Source organism: Eleutherodactylus coqui, chromosome 5 (assembly GCF_035609145.1).
Source record: "Eleutherodactylus coqui strain aEleCoq1 chromosome 5, aEleCoq1.hap1, whole genome shotgun sequence".
Classification (NCBI taxonomy): Eukaryota; Metazoa; Chordata; class Amphibia; order Anura; family Eleutherodactylidae; genus Eleutherodactylus; species Eleutherodactylus coqui.
In genome coordinates, this window is record NC_089841.1 from 163,479,276 (window position 1) to 163,500,554 (window position 21,279).

The following is a 21,279-nucleotide window of genomic DNA, read 5'->3' on the forward strand; positions in this document are numbered from 1 at the left end:
CTCGCCGAGAACAAAAGAATCAGACAATGATTAGAAATCCAGCTGCCAGATCCCTGCTGCCGAGGGAGATTCAGGAGGACCTAATACACGTTAGATGGTCAGCCAGTAACGCCGAAGTCGGTAGGTTTCACTAATGGGTATCTAATGTCTATGGCCAGCTAAAGAAGAATGGTTAGTGTCAAATCTTTCTGGGAAATACAAACTCTGCATCTTCCGTACGCAAATACACTGTCCTACCAAATGTAATTGGATACCTGAGTAAGAATCAAAAGTAGTATTTATTTACATATGTTAATTCTTAGTGGAGGCTGTTATGGCCCTGATTACATCAGATGTCATAATTTCTACTAACGTCTGATACACTTTAGCTGCTATTTCCCTCCACTCATCCTGCAAACATCTGGCGAATTCTGTCAAAGGTGTTACATCTAATGACGGTAGTGGACAGATGTAAAATGTCGCTTTGGGACACAACTGAGTTGGGGATGATTATATTCTTGGTTATTATATAAGATATTTGGCAACTTTATTATATTTCAACAAGAGTTGGACAAACAAAAGGGAGTATTATGGAAGGGAGGAAAAGGAGCAACATACCCACTATCAGAAACTGTTGTAATGGATCACTGAGGACATTTGTGCTGAGGAGGAAAATTCCATAATTTCTGAACTTACTAGTGAATGATACATCATATACATTGTGGTGGGATGTTGTAAAAGGGGTAAATAAGGGGTAAGAGAAGCTGGAGAGGGGGATATCGTTGGTTAAGTTGTAAAAAAAAAATGTAACATTGGTGCAAGGTGTGTCATCATAAGACTGTTGAGTAATAGAAGAACATTCTATGAAGTGACTAATCACACTACTCCATCTTCAAATCAGATGGACATACCTGGGTGTGGAATATGCCTGGGGAACACCTTTTGCCTGAGTATCATGTGCCAACAGTTACATACGGAGGAGCTTACATTATGGTCTTGGGATATTTCACATGGCATGGTCTCACCAAGAACATGGATAGGTGTGCCTTGACATTCTAGACAATATGCTGCTGTACAATATACTGCAGCAAAACTCTGGAAACATTCATCCAACAAGATAACGTGCACTGTTTTACCTTGGTTTTATGATATGGATGTTGAATGATTGGACTGGCCTGCACAAAGTCCCAACCTGAACCCTACTGAACATCTTTAGGATGAACTAGAACGTCAGGTCAGGAAATGTAAACAGTGTCCGTCGTCTTTGAGAGAACTTGCCAGACGTTTGCAGAATGAATTGAGGGAAATACCAGCTGAACTGTACCAGATCTTAGTAGAAAGTATGCCAAAGGAGGCCCCACTAAATAAAAACATATTTAAAAGGGGTTGTCCAGTTGTAAACTATTGATGGCCTACTCCCTGGACAGGCCACCAATAGTAAATCAGCAGGGATCTGTCATTTGGGACTACTCCCGAGCCCACACCACTTGTCAATCAGCTGTTTGCAGACCAAATTCCCACTAAAAATGAATGGGAACCTTACCTGAAATACCAAGCCTGGCCACTGCAATAAGAACAGAGCTGTCTGCTTCCTGCAGAATCAGCTGAGTACACAAGCACACTGGCCAGGTGAACTACTGATTGGCAGGGGTCCAGTGCAACAGACCCCCGCCTGTCTTATCCTAAGGACAGGCAAGCAGTAGTTTACAACTGAACCACCCTCTTAAATAAATACTTTTGTTTCTTGCTCAGATGTCCAATTACTTTTGGTAGGATAGTGTACATTAGAGCCACCATTATTCAGATATTCTGTTTCTGTAAGGGGTTGTCGTAATAGGATATGCTTTTCCCATATTTTCTATCTGCACATGGACATCACTGAGGGAATCCTCTGTATCAGCCAGAATGTGGAGCCGCTGTAACTAGCAGCTCTTGCTCTGGTGGAGTTGGTAGGGCCATGTATTTCATTATCAACCATTCATTTGAATGGGTATCACATTATAGTATATTTCTCTTGCACCTTCTTCCTGCAATATCAGCTAACCTCTGGGAATACAGTAACTGGCCGTGAGTAGCTGAACACCAGTGGTGCTGTATTCCCAAAGTAAAGAACCCCTTCAAGGTAACCATAAACACAAACACTTGGCTCAAGTGCATAAGAATAGTCGAATATCACACTTGTAATACATATTTTGCTGTGACTGCTTTGCCAACAGAAATTTCATATTTACATTTGGCCGGGCTCACACAAGCGTGACTCCATTCACTGCATATCGCACTTGTGTGAGCCTACCCTTAGGTAGGACAAGACCTGCCTTTGTCTTCCTTCCAAAAATAAGGTGATGCTCAAAAATGTTCCAATCACTGCACCATCGCCCTCATACCTCATGCAAGCATAATACAAAAACATATTGCGACAATTGTTGAACTGCCGAATATTCAAGCTGGCTTCCGCAAAGACGTAGCACCAGAGACCAAATCATGAACCTGCGCTGGATCATGGAGAAGACCCGGCAGTATCAAAAGGACATCAACATATGTTTCATCAGCTACAGCAAGGTATTTGACTGTGTTGAACATAACAAGTTTTGGAAGTGTCTGAAGCAAATGGGTGTCCCAGAACATACTGAACAGCTTATAAGGTCGCTTTACAACAACCAAGAAGCAACAGTCAGGACAGCTTATGGAAACACGGAAAGGCGAACAGCAAAGCTGAATTCTATCACCAGGCCTTTTCAATCTGTACGCAGAAATGATCAAGAGGCGATGCAATCTGGACGAATTAGAAATCGCGAGTCAAAATCGGTGGCAGAAATGTCAACAACCTCCGAAAAGCAGATGACACACCACCCTGCTTGCAGAAAGTGAGAGGGACCTGGAATACCTTATCCAACAAAAGAAGAAAGCGAATGTATGGGACTGTACCTCAACAGCATGAAAACGAAAGTCATGACGATAGGCAACGGTACAGTGAACATAAAAATTAACAACGAAGAAGTCGAGACGGTCTAAGATTTCATCTTCCTTGGATCCAAAATAGATTGCATCGGGTAATCTGGACCTGAGATCAAGAGACGGATTACACTTGGTAGGATTGCAATGCAAGGAATGGAAAAGATCTGGAAAAGCAAGGACATTAGCATTGCAACAAGAACCAGACTGGTCAATGCAATCGTCTTTCCCATAATGACATATGGCTGTGAAGGTTGGACGCTCAGGAAAACAGACAGAAGGAAAATTGATGTGCTTGAACTATGGTGCTGGAGGAGTCTTTTTTGGCCACGTGATGCGCGCTAACTCACTGGAAACAGTACTGATGCTTGGCAAGGTCTGTGGGAAGAGAAGATCAGGACGACAAAGAACAACATGGCTAGATACAATAAGGGCCACCACCAACATGTCAATCACTGAACTGAAAGAAGCCGTGAAATACAGAAACGCGTGGAGAACATTGATCCATAGAGTGACCGAGGGTCGGATGTGATGGAATGAATAATCATCATCACCCTTAGGGCACTCTCACTCATGCGCTTTTCACCACGATTACCACAGAGTTCAAAACGCCACGCTAATCGCGGTACAATGCTCCCATTGACTTCAATAGGGCCCTACAGACCTGCACTCGAACGTGGAATTTTCAAGCACCGTCTGCTCTATTTCGGTGCGTTTTTGTGCTTTTTAAACACCGTAATATGCGTTTGAAAATGGCGGTAAAAATTGTGGCAAAACGCCGTGATCAAAATTGCGCCATTTTGCTGAGGCCGTGTGTGAGAGCGGTCTTAACTCAGAGTAGTAACTTCTAGGTTATTTCTCATTGAATAGTTTGCAATTATATCACAAGGACTGATGAGTGAGAATCTTTTTTAAATGGGTCCACTAAATTTTCGAACCAGTCCTAATCATATGCTTTGTCACCACTGATTATTGCTATGACTGCCCATTATCAGGCAGGTTGGGCAAATATTAGCATGTCTGTGTCCACCTTTACCTGTACTAATGATTCTGTTCATTGTGCTGAGCTGCTGCTACATCTGCTTCTCTGTACAGTCAACCAGGTTCTTGTGGACTTTGTACAAGGACTTTCTATACAACATATAGTGCCATGGTTTTGCAGGCTATTAATGCTTAGTTTATTACTAGAACTCAGACCTCCTATATTACTTTAGCAGTCCAACTCCATTTCAAGAGTACCACTTTGTATGAACTAATATTCAACGCTTGTCCGAATTTCTTTTTATTTAGGATTAAAGCCTCAGTTGTAGAGATGAGCGAGCATACTCGGTAAGGCGATATAAGAGAGAGAGCATAGTCTTTTTCAAATACCTGCTGGCTCGTCCCTAAAGATTCGGGGGGCCGCGGGGGTCGGGGGCCGCGCAGGGCAGCAAGGGGGAGCGGGGAGGAGAGTGAGAGAGATCTCTCTCCCTCCCGATCCCCCCTGCGCCCCCCCCCCCAAATCTTCAGGGAGGAGCTAGCAGGTACTCGAAAAAGGCGATGCTCTCTCTCGTATATCGCCTTACCGAGTATGCTCGCTCATCTCTACTCAGTTGCTATAACTTCTAATTTTATAAATCATTCACCATTGGAAACCGTACCAGTGCAATGCTCCATTGGCAGGTCACGTACACTGACGTCACAAGTTCTCTTAGCCCCAGTAATAGCCCTAGCTTTCATATACGGGGTATCACTGGTGGTGATCAATTTCAGGGCAGACAGATGGTGGAATTGGAGCAGCGGTGTTTAACAAAGTAAGCACCGTCTGTGTTAGTACTGTATACCATTCCCCATACTGCCATCATTTAGAAAGAAATCGGCCAGCACCTTTCACCCAACTAATATATTTATACTATTCTTTATGAGAGTGATCGTTTAAACAAACCCTATATATACGTCCTATTATATGAATGTGGCCTGTTGTATGGAACTCCCTTCTGCCAAATAGAGCTAAGAGTCCCCAAAAGTAAAAGCTGAGACTCTGGAGGATCTGGTATGCTGCTGAATACAACACGATGGGTGCCAATCCAGAGGTAAAAATACTCCTCCAAGCATTTTTGAGGAGTATTTTTAGCCAAGGAAGAGGGCACAATTTGCAGTGATCTAAATTACCAATACATAGGCACACAGTACGTGGCGTTAACTACTCGCTATTTATGCAAGGAAAGCACTATGACTTGTAACAATGTCCCATGTATAAATGAAGAATGGTGGTAATGCTAAACCTATTGCACATCACACATTTCACACTGAACATAAGGCTGTGACACTGCGTAACTTATCGAACACGTGTGACGTTACATAGGTGACTGGAGCCTAAAAGGAATGCAGAGAGAAGCAGTTGGCACAGTTGGCTGCACGCAGCAGGCAATCAGATAACAGCTTTCATTATGCAACTTTGATTAGGAAAACAGAGACCGTAATTATGCCCCCCTTTTCTACCCCCACACAATAATGATGACCCCTTATGACCCAATCAGTAATAATGCAGCCTTTTCTGCCCCCATACAGTAATGATGCCTCCTTACGCCCCCATCAGTGATATTACTTTTCTGCCCTCACACAGTAATAATGCCCCCTTGTGACCCCATCGGTAATAACGCATGCTTTTCTGCCCCCATAGAGTAATAATGCTGTCTTATACCCTATCAGTAATAATGCAGCCTTTTCTGCCTCCATACAGCAATGATGCCTCCTTACGCCCCCATCAGTGATAATGTTTACTCTTCTGCCCTCACACAGTAATAATGCCCCCTTGTGACCCCATCGGTAATAACGCATGCTTTTCTGCCCCCATAGAGTAATAATGCCGTCTTATGCCCTATCAGTAACAATGCCACCCTTTCTGCCCCCAACACTGTAATAATGTCAACTTACAACCACACACAGTGATGAGCTATTCACACGGGTGTGTTTTTATTTTTGTTTTGTTTTGGTTTTTTTATGCAGACCGATAGTCTGTGAAAAACAAAATTGCAGCATGCCCTATCCTGCTCCATATTCACAGGTCAGGATCACCCATGAATGTGACATGTGACACGCGTGTGCACTGTGGTTTTTCATTAATTTTACCAGGAAAAAGTGACATCAATTTGGCGTTCTTGTGGGGGAGTTTTTTTGTGCACTTGCGAATGACAGACAGATGACCCGTGGATGTAAAAAAAAAAAGCACATGCAACATAACACTTGTAATACTTACATACACATGCAGTGACACTGGTTCATTTTTCATTGACCAACATTGCATACACCTGTGTGAATGTGCCCTCAGAGTGCCCGCCGTTACTAATAATGATCCGTTTTTGCCGCCATCAGTAACAACACCCCCTTATGCACTATTAGTAAAAATGCCCTGTTTTATGCTGTAAAAAATAATAATAATCCAATCGCCTATTTCGCTCCCCCTGCTGTTTTCGGTCATTCCCCCCTTCCAGGAATGTGGCTATCACATACTATGTAGCGCGTGATCACCATAACTGGAAGGAGGCAGGACCAAACCAGAGTGAAAGAAGCGATCGTATTGTTTTGTCATTTTTTTTTATTTATTTAATTTTTTTTTCCTAAAGAGCCTAAATTAGTTCCACTCCCACTGCATTCAGCCTCCTGTACAGAAACATGCATGTGGCTATGTTCAAAGCCTAAATCTGCCAGTACGGGGCGTTCTAGCGACCTCTAGCACCATGTCCTATTTAGTGTTACCGCTAGCTCTGCTGCAGGAAGTTTTGGACAAGTTGGACACTTCACCTGAAAATGAGGAGGTGGATTTCGGATGTGAGACCACTATTATCTGCCAGTTGTGGTGGCGGGCCTGTTTTAATAAAAAGCGGTTGACCAAACCAGAATCCCTTTTACATGGTTTTATTGTGACAGGCAGGGAAACCAAGGCCGGGACTGCAGCCACAGTATATAATTAAGGATGTTAACATGTAATAGTATATGCACATTTGTGCTTTCATCTTAATGCAGCGCTCTATACTATATGTATTGACCAGCAAGCATTGAATACATGACTATGCCACACATAGCTTATTTAATTGGGGAACGTCAATACAGAATAGTTCTGGTCTCCGAGAATCGTAATTTGTTGGTGAGAATCCAGAAATAGCGCCATTTACTGTGGCTGGCTGTGCGAAGGGCATGCCTCCCAGGTTTTACAGGGACAATTGTCATGGCATCTAGCAGTAGTAGTGCCTCTAGGAGCCGCGGGTTTTGAAGCTTCACTTTCCCGGCGGAAATCTTAGCATTTTTTTGCTGCGGCAAAACTGCGAGATTTCCGCCAGGAAAACTACCCGCGTGACCCCAGCCTAATAGTGTCCCTCAGTGGCTCCTCACAGTACTAGCATGCCTCTAAATAAGATACCAGTTATACACAGTGATACTGATTACAATACAGTAACTTTCAGTGATAGTGATCACAGTGCAGTAACCACCAGTGATCACAGTTAACATTTTTTCTGATTGGTGTCAGGTTTTTCTTCTCTATCTGGCCCAGACCACCATGAACACTGCTTTGTCACAACTCATCGCTTCACATTCTATCCATCATGTCACTACTCCCAATGAACCACAGTAACCTCTGGCTTCAGAAACCAATAATGTCCCCTCTGTGGTCCCACTTAGTTATAGTGCTCCCTCTGTAGCCCCATAAAAGTATTTGTGGCCCCACCTAATAGTGCACCCCTCTGTGGCCCCACCTAATAGTGCACCCCTCTGTGGCCCCACCTTATAGTGCACCCCTCTGTGGCCCCACTTTATAGTGCACCCCTCTGTGGCCCCACTTTATAGTGCACCCCTCTGTGGCCCCACTTTATAGTGCACCCCTCTGTGGCCCCACTTTATAGTGCACCCCTCTGTGGCCCCACTTTATAGTGCACCCCTCTGTGGCCCCACTTTATAGTGCACCCCTCTGTGGCCCCACTTTATAGTGCACCCCTCTGTGGCCCCATCCTGGGGCAGGACACCACACAACTCCATACATAGACTGACTCCTCCCCTCAGTTCTCATTCTTGAGTATAGTGTGTCTAGAGCCCGGGGTAGTGGAGTCAGCTTTTGTGCATAGGGTAGCAGACTGTGAAGCTAGAGGTTACTGATTACTGCTACTGATTGAATTTCAGTAGCAATGTCTGGGAGAATGGGGTGGTGATCGGGAGCATGCAGAAGGCCTCCCAGGACAGACAGACCCTTAAATTCAGTACTGTCAATTTGATAGTGGGATATTATGGAGGAATATTAAGAGATCGCTGTGGCAAACTAGGCTTTAGGAACAAGAAGGGTCTCTGTTATGGTGACAAGGTTGATGACTGCTATGGGGGCACTCTGGCTATCAGTAGTATTAGGGCGTTGTGGCTGTTACTGTATTGGGATCACTGTGTAGAACATTGTTATGGGGGCACTGTGCTCACAATGTGAGGCATGTTCAGGCGGGGCATATTTGCTCTGGATTTTTTTTGTACGGACTATGGTACTGCATTACACTGTATGAATGATCAAATGATTGCAAGTTCAAGGACTGAAAAAGGAAGGGGGGAGGGGTAAACTATTTTTTTTAAAAACAACCTTTTCATATATTTAAAATAGAAAAAACAAAAAACCTATTTGGTATCGCTGCACCCATCTATGACACATTATTTGTCCCAAACAGGGAATGTCCTCAGAAAAAATAAATACACTGCCAAAATTGTGCTTTCTTGGTTACTCTGTCTCTGAGAAACAAAATGTGATCAAAGAGTCGTATTCACTCCAAAATGGGACCCATAAAAACCACACGTTATCCCGCAAAAAACAAGCCCTCACACAGCACCATCGATGCATAAATAAGAAAGTTATGGCGGTCAGAAAATGGTGTAAGAAAATGTATATATATTTTTAGTATTTTATTTTTTTTAAATAGTACAGCAAAAAAACTAAAAAACACCTACATTTGGTATTGTCCAGATTGTACTGACCCACAGAATAAAAAGGTTTGTTATTTTTGCCGCAGTGCGTACACCGTAAAAACAATAACCCCTCCAAAGAGAGCAAAATTGCATTTTATTTTACATTTCATTCCACTTTGAAGTTCTTAAAAGTTTTTCAGTACATTATATAGGACAACTAAAAAACACTACTAGTCCCACAAGAAACAAGCCTTCACACAGCTAGGTTGATGGAAAATGAATGGTTGTGATTTTTTTTGAAAGTTGGAAGGAGAAACCAAAAATTGAAAAAAAAAAGTAATGGTCCGGATCCTTGAGGGGAGTAAATGATTAAAGAACATTTTATAGTGTTAGGGACCAAGATGCCCTGCAGCGGGTGTCCAATTTAGTAAGCCAGTAACTGCTTAAGTAGATTGTCAGATGATATTGCTGAAAATTACAGGACTGACCAATAATAAAATCAGTGTTTGGGCAGCTTTAGTGATCGCCTTACTTGAATAACAGTGTAGCAAACTTGTGTAGCTGTCTGAATCCGACAATGCCCCCCAATGATCTATCATGGCTCTCATCTAACACTACAGATCCAAGATACAGAATGGATCAGCTGTGAATGCATGCAACCTCATTAAAACTGACAGCCGTCTCCTGGACTTCAGCAGGAAGCCATCTGGAGCGCTTCCTTTGGTACTCTGAAGCAGACCGACAACATATTGATCATGCATCGCATGTCATAGGGAATACATTGAGCATGGGATACATTAATGCTTGAAGGGTTCCCACCGCTGGGACTCTCACCTGTTGGGAGAAGCAGAGTCCTGTGACCGTGACCCACTTTTGCTGATTTAAGTCAGCCGCTCTCCACATAGAAGTCAGCGGGCTCTCCCTTTTGAAGTCAATGGTGTTGCTTGTTTGACTCTTTCTGTACGTTCCTATACTTCAATGGAAAAGGTGGCCTCAATTTCTGTCTATGATATTCTGGTCAAAGGTACTGGGTCAAAATGTTATGTTAGACTTGAAGGAGTGCAATTTTACGTACTGCGCTACATTTCCTCTATTGTCTGAGTTCCCGGCCCCTCTTCTCTCTAGATGGTCGCAGCGCCTCTCTGACTGCCTTATACACACTATGCATTCATAGAGCGTTGGTGGTCTGAGGGACTTCATGCTTGTCAGCATATGTCTCAGTATGTAGTGTCACAATCTGCATCCTGTACTGAACAAGAGCTTTGCTGCCATTTTGAGCGCCAAAAAAGGGGCCCAAGAGCTGGCAGATACATGGCAGAATGGCGCAAAGAGAGGGCACCAGGTAATATTACTCCCCCGCCCCAGTCTAAGTTAAAGGGAAGCGGTCACCACGTTTTTAGTACCTAAACGAACACCACTGTACTATGTGTGTGAAGAACATGTTGGCCAATAAAGCTTAATCAACATATACTGAAAATGCCAGCAACTTTCTATTTTTTAAAGTTTAAATTCCTCAACATTGCTGCTTGCAGTCAGTGAATGGAAACTGCAAATCTAACTGAAGAAATTTCGACTGTTACCCTGGGTTCACACGGGTTGGAATCCCGCTAGAAATCTTGAGGTTTTGCTGCAGCGAAAAAACGTGAGATTTCCACCGGGAAAGCGCAGCTTCAAAACCTGCAGCACTTAGATGCGGGTTTTGGAGCAGCTTAGCGGCATGCTTTTCTGTTGCGGACAGCAATCCCATAGAGAGGAACGAGACCGCGATGGAAAAAAAAACATGCTGCAGCCGGGGAATCCGCAGCCCCGCAGCACCAGCTTTGCCACGACGGATTGGCCGTCCCGTGTGGACGAAATTTTTAACAAATCTTGTCCAGCTGGCTAATACCGGGATTAGCGGCTGCAAGCAGATTTGCCGCAGCGGAACTCCGCTGCAAATCCACCCTGTGTGAATCCAGGCTTAAACTTAAATGGGGTATGCCTCTCTCATAAAGTGATGGCGTAGGATGGGTCAGCTCTTCGGAAGTGGCTGTGCTGCTCATACGCGTGTTATTGTATACCAGGCAAAGTGTGGTATGTTTTGTAGCGGCTGTGCCAAGTATTGCAGCTCAGCCCCATTCTCTTGACCGAGACTCGGCTGTAGAAAAGACATGCACTCGATGAACGTGACGTCACAAGCACTGTGGCTTCTTCAATCAGATGATGGCTACATTCCCAGGAGTCGACCCACCAATCTTGATGTTGATGACCTATCATAAGGATAGCTCATAAATCTTGAAATCCGGGATAACCCTTTCAAGTACACTGGAAGTAGCCACATGATATCCACAACTATTTATAAGAATCCCATATATAGATATCCATGTTATCACCTGTACCATAGACATCTACCTCAATAGTAGTGTACTGCTCTAAATAGGAAGGCTAATATTTATTACGCTGCTTCATCCCTTCCACCTTATTACATAGAGTGCTACTGTCAAGAGTGATGGAAGATTGTTCCCAAAAACTAATAACGAAAAGTATAGCTTTCAGGACACAAGATGTTTGACAATACACGGCGGTAGTATCAACACTCGTTCTGCTATTTATAGGAAATATAGTAATATAATCATGAAACCGATAAAGCCGACATTTGTATTGTGTAAACAATACATACAGAAAACAGCTATTAAAAGGTATGCTTCCCGAAATACTAATCCACGCTTATGTAGAGCCGCTCTCTTATGTGATAGCCGCTCATACCCTAAGCCGCTGTTAGATCTAACAGATGGCGAATTACAAAAGGTGACAACCACTGAAGACATATTACAGTGCCCACAGGGGTTGTCAGCCGGCTTTCAACAAGCCCTGAATGGCATATATAAATGGCATTGTTATCACGTTTCTCTGCATGATGCAGATCTATATGCTGATCGGGGTCTCTTTTATGCAGAATAGCAACAAGGGCATAGTAATGGCTGACATTTATGGTGGTCCCCAAGCTCCTGTGTAGGGAGGCTAATAAGGGATTTTGTTGTTAAAACCCAGGACCGGGCCTTTGCCTTAGGGCTCATTCACACAGGCGTATGCAATTTCTGTCCGCATGGATTTTACTGCGTGTATATGTGCATCTTATATGCATTTTGATGCATACTCGTGTGGTGCAGAGTGTTAAGGCAGTCCTAAGCTCTCGCTCTCGACCTGAAGGTTGCTGGTTCAATCCCCACTTGGTTAAGGCAGCCGGCTCAAGGTTGACTCAGCCTTCCATCTCTCTGAAGTTGGTCAAATGAGTACCCAGCTTGGTGGGGGTAATAAATTACCTGAAAGCGCTGCGGAATAAGTTGGTGCTATACAAATAACAAGATTTATGTGCAAATTTTCAGGTTCCGTATTTTCTGCGTTTTTCATGCGTGCAAAAAAAACCAATTGATGTCACTTTTTCCCCCACTGTCTCCTAGTAGCATGCATGTATATTCACTGCAGTTTTTTATGCAGCTGTGTTTTTGCTGCATTTTTATGCAATCCCATTGACTTTAATGGGTGATTTAGGTCCGTACTACAAGCTAAAATAGAACATGCAGCTCTTTTTTTTTTATGTGCATAAAAAAGGGATCATCTGAATAATACAATGCAAATCAGTGGTGTTGTATGCTGTCCTATTGGGTCTTTAAAAATGCGCCCCTGTCAATGGGCCCTTCCACTTTGATAGTTCCATATGGAAGAGCAGGGCCAGGGACGACCTTAATTGCCCCCTTTCCCCACCATGGGTCCGCTAGCTGCTTCAACGGCCACCTCTACGTATGCTGGGGGCTCCAGAATCACACAGATTCCATACAGTCAAGCAGCGGCCCCTTCTATACGATTGTTATGTAACAAGATTATATTAATTCTTGGAAATAATCCACAGGCAACAGACCGTGATCTTTTACGTTACGGAACGCTTACTACACAGCGATGCAATAACACCACAACCCAGAAGGTAGCAATTTTCAAGTCGGTATGTGCAGTTTCCATAGACCTATTGGCAAAGGTTGAGAAATAATATGGAAATTACAGTGTCAATTCCCTCCTCCACTACAGAGAATGTGTAGAGCCCCGGCCGTATCCATGGCCGTTTATCCTAAATGTATACTAACCAGGAACCACTTACAAATGAGCGCCAATTATTGGACAGCAGTCCAGAAAGGACATTATCCTGCCCAGTACCCTAATACAAGCCCACCTTCTTTGCCCTAGTTACTGTACCTACCACCCAGGGCAGTGCAGATTATTAAAGGCACAGTACGTGCAGCAAGCAGCCATGCAGCTCTACCATGCAACAAAGCAGGCAGTGCTGCAGCCCCTGTTCTGTGCCTGGCATTACATGGTATGGCTGATGCAGAAGACACAGAAATCAGTGCAGTCACTTAGTGTCACCCTGATGTCACATCTGACACATCCTCTGCTGCAGATGCCAGCTGTTACCCGGCACTGGCACATGGGCTGCATGCACATCTGCTCCAGTGCCATAGGACAGGGAGAGACGTGCTGCAGCCCGATGCCACTGCTCCCCACTTCCCAACTCCTCGGCAGCAGATGCCGCTCCAATCTCGCATCTCCGGGGAGGGAGAAGGTCATCCGTGTAGGATGTGCAGAGATGGAGAAATGTCCTCTAATGGCAGCCTCGGCAGCACCCACCCTGCACACAGCAGTGACAGCCGCACCCTGCACCTCCATCTCCCAGCCAGCCCCTAATACCAGCGCGGAGGAGGGGGGACGGGTGACCCCTCTTACCTGCTGCAGCCGGGGGGCATCCAGCATGGCTCACACAGGGGCGGACTCCCGTCCTGCCGGAGCGCCGGGTACGAGCGTCCTGTCACACGGCAGCAGGGGGTGCTCAGTGTCCTGTGATCCAGGGGAGGGGAGAGCCGAGGGGCCGTTCTGTCATAGAGGAGGAGGCTGCTGCCCCGTCTGTACGGTCCTGGGAGGAGTGATGGAGGGCGAGGGGAGGAGGGACTGTCATCCAGGAGGGACCAGTACAAATACGTGGAGGGAAGGGAGCGAGCCGTCTACTGAGGCCGGGGAGGGAGACGGGGGCTCGGGGTGGGCGAGGCGGTCCTTCCCGGCTCCTCATTGCACCTGCCGAGCATCACTCCCGGAACTCACCTGACTGAGCCGTGTTATACACCACTGCAGAGCATCCCTCCTGTACTCACCTGTGTATACCTCACTGCAGAGCTTCCCTCCTGTACTCGCCTGTGTATACCTCACTGCAGAGCTTCCCTCCTGTACTCACCTGTGTATACCTCACTGCAGAGCATCCCTCCTGTACTCACCTGTGTATACCTCACTGCAGAGCTTCCCTCCTGTACTCACCTGTGTATACCTCACTGCAGAGCATCCCTCCTGTACTCACCTGTGTATACCTCACTGCAGAGCTTCCCTCCTGTACTCACCTGTGTATACCCCACTGCAGAGCTTCCCTCCTGTACTCACCTGTGTGTACCCCACTGCAGATCATCCCTCCTGTACTCACCTGAGCATACACCACTGCAGAGCTTCCCTCCTGTAGTCACCTGTGTGTACCCCACTGCAGAGCTTCCCTCCTGTACTCACCTGTGTGTACCCCACTGCAGAGCATCCCTCCTGTACTCACCTGTGTATACACCACTGCAGAGCATCCCTCCTGTACTCACCTGTGTGTACCCCACTGCAGATCATCCCTCCTGTACTCACCTGTGTATACACCACTGCAGAGCTTCCCTCCTGTACTCACCTGTGTATACACCACTGCAGAGCATCCCTCCTGTACTCACCTGTGTATACACCACTGCAGATCATCCCTCCTGTACTCACCTGAGCATACACCACTGCAGAGCTTCCCTCCTGTACTCACCTGTGTATACCCCACTGCAGAGCATCCCTCCTGTACTCACCTGTGTGTACACCACTGCAGAGCATCCCTCCTGTACTCACCTGTGTGTACCCCACTGCAGATCATCCCTCCTGTACTCACCTGAGCATACACCACTGCAGAGCTTCCCTCCTGTACTCACCTGTGTGTACACCACTGCAGAGCATCCCTTCTGTACTCACCTGTGTATACCCCACTGCAGAGCTTCCCTCCTGTACTCACCTGTGTGTACACCACTGCAGACAGAGCTTCCCTCCTGTACTCACCTGTGTGTACACCACTGCAGAGCTTCCCTCCTGTACTCACCTGTGTATACCCCACTGCAGAGCATCCCTCCTGTACTCACCTGTGTGTACCCCACTGCAGATCATCCCTCCTGTACTTACCTGAGCATACACCAATGCAGAGCTTCCCTCATGTACTCACCTGTGTATACACCACTGCAGAGCTTCCCTCATGTACTCACCTGTGTATACCCCACTGCAGAGCATCCCTCCTGTACTCACCTGTGTATACCCCACTGCAGAGCATCCCTCCTGTACTCACCTGTGTGTACACCACTGCAGAGCATCCCTCCTGTACTCACCTGTGTGTACCCCACTGCAGATCATCCCTCCTGTACTCACCTGAGCATACACCACTGCAGAGCTTCCCTCCTGTACTCACCTGTGTGTACACCACTGCAGAGCATCCCTCCTGTACTCACCTGTGTATACCGCACTGCAGAGCATCCCTCCTGTACTCACCTGTGTGTACACCACTGCAGAGCATCCCTCCTGTACTCACCTGTGTGTACACCACTGCAGAGCATCCCTCCTATACTCACCTGAGCATATACCACTGCAGAGCATCCCTCCTGTACTCACCTGTGTGTACCCCACTGCAGATCATCCCTCCTGTACTCACCTGTGTATACCGCACTGCAGAGCTTCCCTCCTGTACTCACCTGTGTGTACACCACTGCAGAGCTTCCCTCCTGTACTCACCTGTGTATACCCCACTGCAGAGCACCCCTCCTGTACTCACCTGTGTGTACACCACTGCAGAGCTTCCCTCCTGTACTCAACTGTGTGTACACCACTGCAGAGCATCCCTCCTATACTCACCTGAGCATATACCACTGCAGAGCATCCGTCCTGTACTCACCTGTGTATACTGCACTGCAGAGCTTCCCTCCGGTACTAACCTGTGTGTACCCCACTGCAGAGCATTCCTCCTGTACTCACCTGTGTATACCCCACTGCAGAGCATCCCTCCTGTACTCACCTGTGTGCACACCACTGCAGAGCATCCCTCCTATTCTCACCTGTGTATACCCCACTGCAGAGCATCCCTCCTGTACTCACCTGTGTATACACTCTGCAGAACTTCCCTCCTGTACTCACCTGTGTGTACACCACTGCAGAGCTTCCCTCCTGTACTCACTTGTGTATACCCCACTGCAGAGCATCCCTCCTGTACTCACCTGTGTGTACACCACTGCAGAGTTTCCCTCCTGTACTCACCTGTGTATACCCCACTGCAGGGCATCTCTCCTGTACTCACCTGTGTGTAAACCACTGCAGAGCATCCCTCCTGTACTCACCTGTGTATACCGCACTGCAGAGCTTCCCTCCTGTACTAACCTGTGTGTATCCTACTGCAGAGCATTCCTCCTGTACTTACCTGTGTATACCCCACTGCAGAGCATCCCTCCTGTACTCACCTGTGTGTACACCACTGCAGAGCATCCCTCCTGTACTCACCTGTGTGTACCCCACTGCAGAGCATCCCTCCTGTACTCACCTGTGTATACACCTCTGCAGAACTTCCCTCCTGTACTCACCTGTGTATACACCACTGCAGAGCATCTCTCCTGTACTCACCTGTGTGTACACCACTGCAGAGCTTCCCTCCTGTACTCACCTGTGTATACCCCACTGCAGAGCATCCCTCCTGTTCTCACCTGTGTATACACCACTGCAGAGATTCCCTCCTGTACTCACCTGTGTATACACCTCTGCAGAACTTCCCACCTGTACTCACCTATGTATACACCTCTGCAGGACTTCCCTCCTGTACTCACCTGTGTATACACCTCTGCAGAGCATCCCTCCTGTACTCACCTGTGTATACACCACTGCAGAGCTTCCCTCCTGTACTCACCTGTGCATACACCACTGCAGAGCTTCCCTCCTGTACTCACCTGTGTATAGCCCACGGCAGAGCTTCCCTCCTGTACTCACCTGTGTATACCTCTGCAGAACATCCCTCCTGTACTCACCTGTGCATACACCACTGCAGAGCTTCCTTCCTGTACTCACCTGTGTGTGCACCACTGCAGAGCATCCCTCCTGTACTCACCTGTGTATACCCCTCTGCAGAGCATCCCTCCTGTACTCACCTGTGTATACACCTCTGCAGAGATTCCCTCCTGTACTCACCTGTGTATACACCTCTGCAGAACGTCCCTCCTGTACTCACCTGTGTATACACCTCTGCAGAACCTCCCTCCTGTACTCACCTGTGTATACACCACTACAGAGCATCCCTCCTGTACTCACCTGTGTATACACCACTACAGAGCATCCCTCCTGTACTCACCTGTGTGTACACCACTGCAGAGCTTCCCTCCTATTCTCACCTGTGTATACACAACTGCAGAGCTTCCCTCCTGTACTCACCTGTGTGTACACCACTGCAGAGCATCCCTCCTGTACTCACCTGTGTGTACACCACTGCAGAGCATCCCTCCTGTACTCACCTGTGTGTACACCACTGCAGAGCATCCCTCCTGTACTCACCTGTGTATACACTCTGCAGAGCATCCCTCCTGTACTCACCTGTGTATACACCTCTGCAGAGCATCCCTCCTGTTCTCACCTGACTGACTCTATGTATACACCTCTGCAGAGCATCCCTGCTGTACTCACCTGTGTGTACACCACTGCAAAGCATCCCTCCTGTACTTAACTGTGTGTAAACCACTGCAGAGCATCCCTTCTGTACTCACCTGTGTATACACCACTGCAGAGCATCCCTTCTGTACTCACCTGTGTATACACTCTGCAGAGCATCCCTCCTGTACTCACCTGTGTGTACACTACTGCAGAGCATCCCTCTCCAGAATTCACCTGCTTGACCCCTGTATACATCACTGCTGAACATCCATCCCCTTTAGGGACCTTTCACATGGGTGGAATTTTCCACATTCCATACCACAAATCCCAGTAAATTAAATCGGCGTGCAATTCCACATCAAAATCCACAGTTGGCCCTATAGACTTTGCTGCGGAATTCTGTAGTGATTCTGTAGTGTCCCAGCGGTGCGAAAGGTCCCTAAGGACCACCTGTGGAATGTTTCTGCGAGATGCACATAAGACGCTGAGAATTCTGCACCACTTCTTTGGGTGCGTCTTGCAGAACTATTCCGCACATCAAGGGTCGCTCGTATGCATTACTGGCGCTGCATATGCACTACTGCTCATTAATTTCAATATACACCTAGAATTATTGATTTAAATGGTGTTGCACAGAAATGAGTACATCTGCTGCTTTAACCACTTTTGACACTCGTCTTCATCGTATTTATATAAATATTCTTGAAAATTTTAATTTTTACAGAAACAGGGCTATGAAACCTGAGGAAAAGAGAAACTGTCTTTGTTGACCACAGCAGCCAATCACAGCACAGCTTTCATTTTGCAAGAGCAGAAACTGAAATGGAAGCTGCACTGTGATTGGTTGGTGCGGTCTGCAAAGGCAGTTTTTCTTTTCCACAACTTTCTAAATCGCCACTATATACAGTGAAGTGTTTGCCCCGTACTGCGATACTGTGTAGACTTGTGAAAACGGGCAAAATGGCTTTCCAAAAAGAAGTTATCGATTGAAAATTGATTTGTCATAGTCTCTTTCAGAAAGGCAGGGCATAGTTTGTGTGACATTGCTCACCTAGAGAACGTTTGTTGGCGTGTAGTGTACCCTCGAGATATGCCAAAACCAAGACTACACATGATCACCCATGACCTGGGCAACCTCGAGTGACCAGAGAACAGGAGGAAAAAGTGTGTGTTCCAAATGGGACAGATTCCCAACGGTTCATCAGATCAGTGCTGCTCTGAGCAACACAATAAAGAAAAGGGAGTCAGTCGTGACTGTTAAACACCACCTTATATCCAGTGGCTTGAAGGGATATGTTGCATTTCGAAAACAATTGCTTAGGCCGATTTCACACGGCCGAGAAAATCGCGCGATATTTATGCGTTGTGAGATGCCAAATATGAACCCCATTCTTTTGAATGGATTCATATACATGAGCGATTTCTATCTTTATTTTTTCTGCATCGCAGTGCGGGGAAAAATCGTGGCATGTCCTATCCTTGGCCGCTCCCTCGGAACGCATTGTCGTAAAATAAATCATACAATGTGCGATGCGAGGTTTCCCATTGAAAACAATGAGAGACACTTGCCAATCCACTGTTGTGCCTGTTAAAAGAACAGGTGCTCAAAAACATGGTTTGGCCCCCCCAAGTCCCGACTGCAATCCGAGCAGAGGGATTGTTGGTTCGTTCAAACGAACATCTTTCAAATTCGTTATATTAATGAATAAGACTGAACAGGCGCTGTTTAAACTGAATGATAAGTGAACGAGCCAATGCTGGTTATATGCCTGCATAACATGAACGACAAGAGAAAAGCAAACCATTCTCATTCGTCGTTGGCTTGCATTTAGACCGAACGGTTATCATTCGCTTTCATTTGAATGATTTTTTGAACGATCATTCCGTCTAAGAGCAGCCGTAGGGCTCCTTCACACAGGCGTATGTGCGCATGCAAAAACTGTGTGAGCAATGCACAGAGAATACAACCCATTGATACCGAGTTCGCTCTAATTTTCCATATTTTGCATGTGCAAAAAAATAGAATAAACTCTATTTTGTGCACATTTGCACAGCAAAGGGCCCCACAGAAGTCTAGGGGGGGGGGGGGGCGCAAATGCATACGCAGTATGCAAGAGGATGTGCAAAATACAGTGCAAAACTGTGGGGAAAAGAACACATTTGGACCATATTAGGCTAAATAGCCTTCTGAATCAGGGTTGGTGGGTGTCCCTGCGCTCATGTGAACATGCCCTGCGTGTGCAAAAAAGTACAGTAAAATGCGTAAACACAGCGCCTCATTCATAGCGCAAATGCGTTCTGCTAAGGTGTGTACAAAAACGCATACACCCGCCTAAAAGAGCCCTTAGTGACAGCTTTAAATAAACATGTTCCCAAGTTTTCTACAATTCTGTGGCCTGGGAACTTTATTTGGAGAGGAATGGTGAGTATGACATATACACACATGAAAACCTCTCAGAAAGACCACCTCTTTGGGAAGACCTCCATTGATCGAGACCTGATTTGTCTGTGACAGATTTTAAGTTGCCTGAGGCTAACTTCACACTGGCGAGCATGATATGGGGCCATGAATCCCACCCCCATACCACGCTCCCAACCATGTGAAACCCCTGACGTTGCAGGGAACCTCCGCTGCAGCTGTCATAGCTGTGGCAGAGGATCGCAGATTGTCTCCCATGGCTGTCATGTGGGATCACGCAGCCACCTGCAGCTAATTTCAGCAACCACAGCCGTCCCCTCGGAAGCCTGTGCAGTGTAGCGAGCGCCACGCCGCTGTCAGGTGATGTGGGAATGCTGCGGATTGTGCAGTGGGATCTTCCGCTGCAGACAATCTGCAGCATTTCCTCTATGCGCTAAGAGCGCTTTCATCCGGGGCGGCATATTCCACAACGTGGCAGAATATTCAGCATCTAAATCCGCCCCCCTACACGTGCAGATTTTAATGCAGAATCGAAAATGGCTGAATTCAGCTGGTAATTCCACACTAAATTCCGCGCTTTGGTGCGGAATTCCAGGACAGAATATTCCACAACGTTGTTGCGGAATATTCCGTCCCGCGTGAAAGCACCCTTAGGGTTCTTTTACATGGAGCGAGCAGATCGTTCCGACAAGTGAATGATGACAGCCGTTTACTTTTAAAATGCAGTCAGTTTGTACATGCAAACAATCGTTTACATTTTCTGGTCATTCACTCGATCGCTGGTCTTCATGGGGCGGTACAAATACATGGGGAAAAATGGAAAACCGCCTCGCATCTGAGAGTAAATCGCACATTGACCAGCGCAATTTCTCTGCCCAATATCGTGCTTCCCGGTGTGAATGTAGCCTTAAGCTGCACGTGTAATTCCAATAAGCGTCTGCCTAGTTTTTATGTCGGATGGTGCTATATATACTGAGATCTTCGTTCTGTCTACAATGTGCTTAGCGTGTAATTTGTGTATTCGTGCTGCTCCTCTCCCTGTCTATACACACATGGTTAAGGTGCAGACTCTGCAGCACTTTGGCTGAGCCCGCCCCGAGCCCTACAGGCAGACACAAGTGTTAGGTGAAATGTGACGTGGCTCTATAACACAGAAGAAAAACAGTTACCATGGCAACCACTACAGCAAATCACGTGATCACAGCAGCATGTGGCTTCTGGGACACATATATGGTCTAATAGGCATGTATATAGATAAC

The 21,279-nt window shown here is 46.4% G+C and overlaps 2 protein-coding genes across 2 annotated transcripts in view; one reads left to right on the plus strand and one right to left on the minus strand.

Annotated features, from left to right (window-relative positions):
* Positions 1–13,738, minus strand: part of GNAZ (G protein subunit alpha z) — a 129,776-nt gene extending 116,038 nt beyond the window's left edge. The window contains exon 1 of the mRNA XM_066603583.1: positions 13,603–13,738. The gene's annotated coding sequence lies outside the window, so the exon portion shown is untranslated. The remainder of the gene's footprint in view (positions 1–13,602) is intronic.
* RSPH14 (radial spoke head 14 homolog) overlaps positions 1–21,279 on the plus strand; it is a 193,435-nt gene that overhangs the window by 146,259 nt on the left and 25,897 nt on the right. The window lies entirely within an intron of this gene.